Source organism: Asparagus officinalis, chromosome 3 (genome assembly GCF_001876935.1).
Source record: "Asparagus officinalis chromosome 3, Aspof.V1, whole genome shotgun sequence".
Classification (NCBI taxonomy): domain Eukaryota; kingdom Viridiplantae; phylum Streptophyta; class Magnoliopsida; order Asparagales; family Asparagaceae; genus Asparagus; species Asparagus officinalis.
In genome coordinates, this window is record NC_033796.1 from 54737171 (window position 1) to 54744126 (window position 6956).

General features: G+C 42.7%; 1 protein-coding gene across 1 annotated transcript in view; it reads right to left on the minus strand.

Annotated features, from left to right (window-relative positions):
• The window catches only part of LOC109834159 (CSC1-like protein HYP1), a 49992-nt gene that overhangs the window by 32299 nt on the left and 10737 nt on the right, over positions 1–6956 (minus strand).

The following is a 6956-nucleotide window of genomic DNA, read 5'->3' on the forward strand; positions in this document are numbered from 1 at the left end:
TAAGGAGATAAACAAAAAGTTGATATTATAATGTGGAGGAGGTACCAAGTAAACTAGATTGTTGTACATAAGACATCGCATCAACCATTTCAACACCAATCATAAAACGAACATAAAGTCAAAGTCATCCTTTTCCCCCTAATACTTGGAAGCACCGTGACAATGTAAATCGATAGCAATTTTCTATGCAAAATATCTAAAGCAGAACAGCTTAGAACAAAAACATTTATCAGGCTTCTCAAACAGATTGATACAGATGATTTTTCAACGTTTAAGGTATAAAGGAAAATCCTCCCCGTGCTCAAGCTTTTCCAATATTCATGTCTCAGATTTCAAACTTAATTGACAATGGCCACGAAAGTTGACCCTTGATCGATCTTATCTTGAAATGCATTGACAGCCAAGGCATAACAAGGTCATAATCATTCATCATTAGTGGAAGATGCTTCACACACCTAGTGATTCTTAAAGGAACAAACTATCTATGCTTGAACTTTCTTGGCTCAACCTTCAAATATTAATGTATCAGCTTATAAAGTTTAAACCTAGACGATAATGGAAAAAGGATGGACCCTTGATCAACCTCATCTTCAAAGGCATTGATAGCTAAGGCATGACGAGGTCAGAATCCATCATCATTAATGGAAGAATATTGACCGAACTAGCACTCGCTTTCTCCTACTTTCCTAGAATTTATTTTAATTAACCGTTTATTCAAGGTAAGTTAGCAAAAATTAACATTCTGATTGGTTATATCATATATGTCAGTGCTTGCGAACCCTTTGTGTCCCATTAAGAAAATTGATTCCCATCATAGAATAAACTTTCCATGTACGGAGGTTCTTTCAGGATATTAGAAGTATTATTTGTTAGAAGTGAGAAAAATCAGAGCATACTATTTCATTCATCTCCATGGGTATATATAGGGTTACATATGGGTAATAGGCTAATGGGTTAATGGGCCCTAACCCGATAACCCAAGAACTAATTCTAACACTCCCCCTCAAGCTGGAGCATATATATCAATCATGCCCAGCTTGTTACATAGAATGGAAAACACATTAGGTGAAGTAGCTTTAGTGAGAATGTCAGCTAACTGTTCCGAAGATGGAGTGAACTGAAGAGATATCATTTTCTTTTCCCAAGCATCTCGGACAAAATTACAATCAACTTCAATGTGCTTAGTTCTCTCATGAAACACTGGATTCTTTGCAATGTGGATAGCAGATTGATTATCACAATGCATAGGCATAGATCCAGGCTGCGAATAGCCAAGCTCGGTCAGCAGCTTCTGTAGCCATATCATCTCACAAACAGTATGAGCCATAGCCCTGTATTCTGCTTCTGCACTAGATCGAGATACTACATCTTGTTTCTTGCTCCTCCAAGTAACCAGATTTCCTCCAATGAAGGTGCAAAATCCAGAAGTAGACTTTCTATCTCCTATATCTCCTGCATACCCAGCATCAGAATAGGCAGAGATGTGTAAATGTCCATGTTTCTTATACAGTAATCCTTTTCCCGGACAGCTTTTAACATAAGCCAAAATTCTTAGAGCAGCAGTCCAGTGAACCTCTCTAGGTATATGCATAAACCTGCTCAATACTCCCACTGCAAAGGTAATATCAGGTCTGGTCACAGTAAGATAGATCAACTTGCCAATCAATCTCCTATATCGGCCTGCATCATCTAGGAGAGGACTATTATCACGCCACAAGTCCACATTCACTTCCATGGGAGTGTTTGCTGGCTTACACCCCAAAAGGCCCATTTCTTCTAAGAGGTCCAATACATATTTCCTTTGAGATAGAAGTAAACGGTCCTTTTGATATGCAATCTCAATCCCAAGAAAGTATTTGGGTTTTCCCATATCTTTGGTCACAAAGTGACGTGAAAGGTACTCCTTAGTCTCTCCTATGGCAACAAGGTCACTCCCAGTTAGCAGGATGTCATCAACATATACTGCCAGAACCACCAGACCAGATGTAGTGCGCCGGATAAAGACGGAGTGATCAGACTGACATCGTTTGAAACCGACACCAGATATAGCAGTACTAAATTTCTCAAACCATGCCCGTGGACTCTGTTTGAGACCATAAATTGCCTTTTTAAGCTTGCAGACCGTATTCTCCCCCTGAGCAACATACCCTGGAGGTTGCTCCATATAAACTTCCTCCTGCAAGTCACCATACAGAAAGGCATTTTTAACATCTAACTGAAACATTGTCCAGTCCAGATTAACAGCCATCGAGAAAAGTAGGCGAATGGAATTGAGACGGGCTACGGGAGAGAATGTCTCAAGATAATCGATCCCATAGGTTTGAGTATATCCCTTAGCAACAAGACGAGCTTTATAACGATCAATTGAACCATCGGTGCGATACTTCAAGGTATAAACCCACCGACAACCAACTACAGTAGCGCCCGTCGGAGAAGATACAAGATCCCAAGTCCTTCTAGAAACAAGTGCATCCATCTCCTCATCCATGGCATGTTTCCAAGCAGGATTTAATACGGCCTCCTCATATGACCTGGGTAGAGATAAAGAGGACAAGGACAAAGCAAACTGACGAGAAGAGGGAGTAAGACGGTCATAAGAAACAAAATCAGATATAGGGTGATTAGTACAAGACCGTTTACCTTTTCGATGAGCAATTGGAATATCTAGATCGGAAGGAGTAGAAGGAGGCAGACCTGCAACGGGAGATGAATGGTCGGCTGGAGCAGAGAGAGGGACAGGAACTTTTGAACGACGACAATACGTCAGTAGAGGTGGTGGTGCAGATGGCATAGTGGAAGCATTTTGTAGTCCTGAAGAAGATTCATCAGCAGAAGGAACTGAAACCGGTAGTGGAACAGCAGTAGGAGCAATAGACGGAAGAGGCACAGATGGACTGACAGTTGGGGGTGAACCAGTCAATGAGAAGTATGGAACCGACTCAAAAAAGGTTACATCGGCAGACACAATATATTTTCTGGTGGATGTATTATAACATCGATACCCTTTTTGAGTACGCGAGTAGCCTATAAAGACACACTTAATAGATCATGGAGATAGTTTATCCAGTCCGGGAGACAAATCCTGAACAAAGCAAGTACAACCAAAAACTCGAGGAACCACAGGAAAAGGCCTTTTGTTAGGATAAAGGCAGGTGAATGGTATTTTACCATTAAGAACAGGAGAGGGCATCCTATTGATCAGGAAACATGCACTGAGGACTGCATCAGACCACAAATACTTTGGTACATTCATATGCACCATCAGGGTTCTAGCAACGTCTAAAATGTGTCTATGCTTCCTTTCAGCAACTCCATTTTGTTGTGAAGTGTGAGAACATGATGTTTGGTGGATAATACCAATATTTGCACAAAAACGAGAGAGGTCATGTTTCATGTATTCCAAAGCATTATCAGTACGAAGGATACGAATAGAGGTGGAAAATTGGTTTTTGATTTCTTTATAAAATATTTCGAAAATGGTGGAAACCTCAGATCTCTCTTTTAAAAGATAAAGCCAAGTCATGCGAGAGAAGTCATCAATAAAGACAAGAAAATATCTGTAACCGTTTACGGAAGGTACACGACATGGACCCCAAACATCAGAATGGACTAACTCGAATGCAGAACTGCTGCGTTTATCAATACGATTTGGATAAGTAGCACGATGATGCTTTACCCAGTTCACAAGACTCACAACTTAAAGAAGAAATAGAAGATTGGATAGAAATGACAGACTTAAGCTTCGATAACGAGGGATGACCAAGTCGTTGATGCCATAATAAAGGATTATCAGATTTATCTGCAACAAGACCAGTAGCAGGCATATTGTTATCCAAATAGTACATGCCTCCTCTCTCATGCCCCGAACCAATCGTCATTCCAGTTGCTAGGTCCTGAAAAACACAATTAGAAGGAAAAAATGTGACTTTGCAGTTGTTGTGCTTTGTGAATTGACTGATGGAAAGTAAACTAACAGGAAATTTAGGAAGATATAAAACATCAGTAAGAGTAAGCGATGAAGTAGCATGAACTACTCCATCACCAAGAACTGGAGAGTATGTCCCATCAGCGATCCGGACCGATGGAAAATTGTCAGAAAGGTTTAAGGAAATAAAGTGGTCCTTAAGACCCGTCATATGAGAAGAAGCGCCAGAATCTAATACCCATGGTCTATGAGGAGAGGCAATGTAGGCATCCATACCTGAAGAGGATGCATGAGTAGCAGAATAATTGTTCTGAGAGAGATCGAGTTGACGCAATCGGTCATACTCAGCTTGAGAAATCTGAATAGTGGAGGGAGCAGTAGTAGTAGGAGAAGCAACAGAGGTAGGTGTAGTATCAGCAATCTTGGCCCATGCAGGTCGACCAAACTTCTCCCAACACTTCTCAGAGATGTGATTAGTCTGTCCACAATGTATGCACTGACGAAGATTCTTGTCAAGGTCAACATGTCTGCCACCAAAGGTGCCACGTCCTCCCCCTGTGTCGCGGCCACGTCCTCGATCACGACCACGACCTCTACCTCGTCCGAAGAACATAGCAGACTGATCAAGCGATGGAGCGGACGGTGTAGAAGAAGCAGTAGATACTCCAGTAGTTGTTACTTGCATAACTCTAGAGAAAAGTAGCATTCGCCGTCAAAGGAGGGGATAGTATCATCCGCCCTAGTATTTGGCTCCGCATCTTGAGATTGTAAGGTGGGACTCAGACACGGACAAGAACTGTAGAGAACAGGCAAAGGTCGCCTAGCGATAATCCCAACAGTGTCGTGGCATCGCGCTAACGGCAGGCTGATGCAATTTGCTAACTGCATCGATCAAGACGCTTTAGCTTGCACCAAAAAATAATTCGGGGACAGAGCGATCGCCCTGTTGAATGAGAAAAAGACGGTTCATACAACTGCGAGCAGCACACGGGATGCATTTTTCTTCATTGCCCAGTAGCATAATTTTTAAATTATGCCCACATTTCGCTTAGCAGTGTTCGGACATGGAACACGCTACTGATTTTGGGCTTACCATGCTATTAAGGGAGCCAAGTCATCAAGCATCAGGCCAGTCAGCAAAGAGATCCATGCGGTATACGTAGGATCAGTAGAAGCAGGAGGGGGCTAGAAGATGAGCTAATTTGTTCTGAGCTCCAATGAAAATGCGAAAGGCCTGAGGCCTAAAGAAGATAGTTTGTGCCATTTAACTTCAGCTAGTGGTTGCCCAATACAACTTTGGGGAGGCAGAAGATAATTCCAAGTAGTAGTAGGGCGTAGTAATTGCAGCAGAAGAGATTGTCAGATCCTGTCATTAGTTACAACATACAGGATAATGACATAACAGGAGGATGCACACCAATCTGCCCGTGTAATAAAACCCGGAAAGGTTTAAAATAAAACGTGGGCTGGCGAAGGTTTTAAAAATAGGAAACCCGAAGGTCTTTTTAAAATAGAAACCGCACGCGTACGTAAAAGGTTAAAATGGACACGGCGCGAGAGGTTTAGAATGAACCCGAAAGGTGTAAGAATGGAACCGCGCAAGGTTAGAACCGCGAAGGTTGAATGGAAGGCCGCGAAGGGTTAGAAATGGAAAATCGCGAATGGTTAATTAATTTAACCAATTTTTTTTTGGTTTTCTGTTTTTTTTGTTTTTTGTTTTTTTTTTGTTTGTTTTTTTGGGGTTTTTTTTGTTTGTTAGAGCTGCTACAGAACTTCAGACTCCAACTACTACACCTCAGACTCCGCGCCGGCCCCTGCAACTGAAGCCCAAACCCAAGCTGGTGGCCAAACAAGGTAAACAGAAGCCCAAACAAATTAAAGCAGCGCGGCCAGACAACCAAACAAAAAAACGGAAAAACAAGCAAAAAGCGAAAAAAAAAACTCTCAGACTGAACAGCGACATTCAACTACGCCAAAAAAAAGGGTTCGAAGGCGATGCCAAAGGGCGACGAATGACGAAGGCGCGAAGGAGATCGGGGGTGCAGGCGGAAGCTTCGGAGACAGTGCAAAGCGTCGGGCGAGCTTCGAGAGGGATGCCAAGCGGCGATGAGAGCGCGAAGGAGATCGGGTGCAGCGAAGCTTCGAAGGCGATCGCGAGCCAAGCAGCGCGAGCTATTGAAAGACGAAGGGCGGGAGGTTCGAGAGATACTCTGGGCAGGCAGCGCTCGCGATAGAAGACGAGGACGAAGGTGGAGGACCAAGGATCGGGATCATGGAAAGGAGGAAGGTGAGGAAATTAGGGTTCGCGTTAGAAACAAGTAGGCAATATTTTTTTTTATTTTTTTTTTTTGGTGTTTGGCGGCTAGGGTTTTGGAGGTGGTAGGGTTAGGGTTTTGGAGAACCTCTCTGATACCATGTTAGAAGTGAGAAAAATCAGAGCATACTATTTCATTCATCTCCATGGGTATATATAGGGTTACATATGGGTAATAGGCTAATGGGTTAATGGGCCCTAACCCGATAACCCAAGAACTAATTCTAACATTATTGATAAGAATAGAGCTTTTGAGGGACAAAGGATAACACCCTTCATTGCATTGAGGTGTTTATATACAAGAGTACTGGATTAGTTCTAGTATTCTAAGTAACGTGGGACTAAAAGAAAATAAAACAAGAGAGCCTAGATATAATATTCAACACCCTCTCTCAAACTGTATATGGGTCTATCAAATGCAGTTTACTAAGAAGGAAGAGAGGGCATGATGATTTGCTTATTTGTTGCAGTCAACGAGGTTGTGGTGTTGTTTGGTGAGGGCTTAGAGAGAGGCGTTGAAGTTTTGGCTATCCAGTGATAGCGTGGATAGAGGAACGAGGTCATAGATGCCCAGCAATAGCGTGGATAGAGAGCGCAAGGTCGTAGTTATCCGGTGATAGCATGAACAGAGGCAGCCAGGTCTTGGCTTGTCCAATGATAGCGTTGACAGAGAAGGCTGGTGGAGGGAGCTTGGCGAGGAGCAGGTCGAGGAGGCTA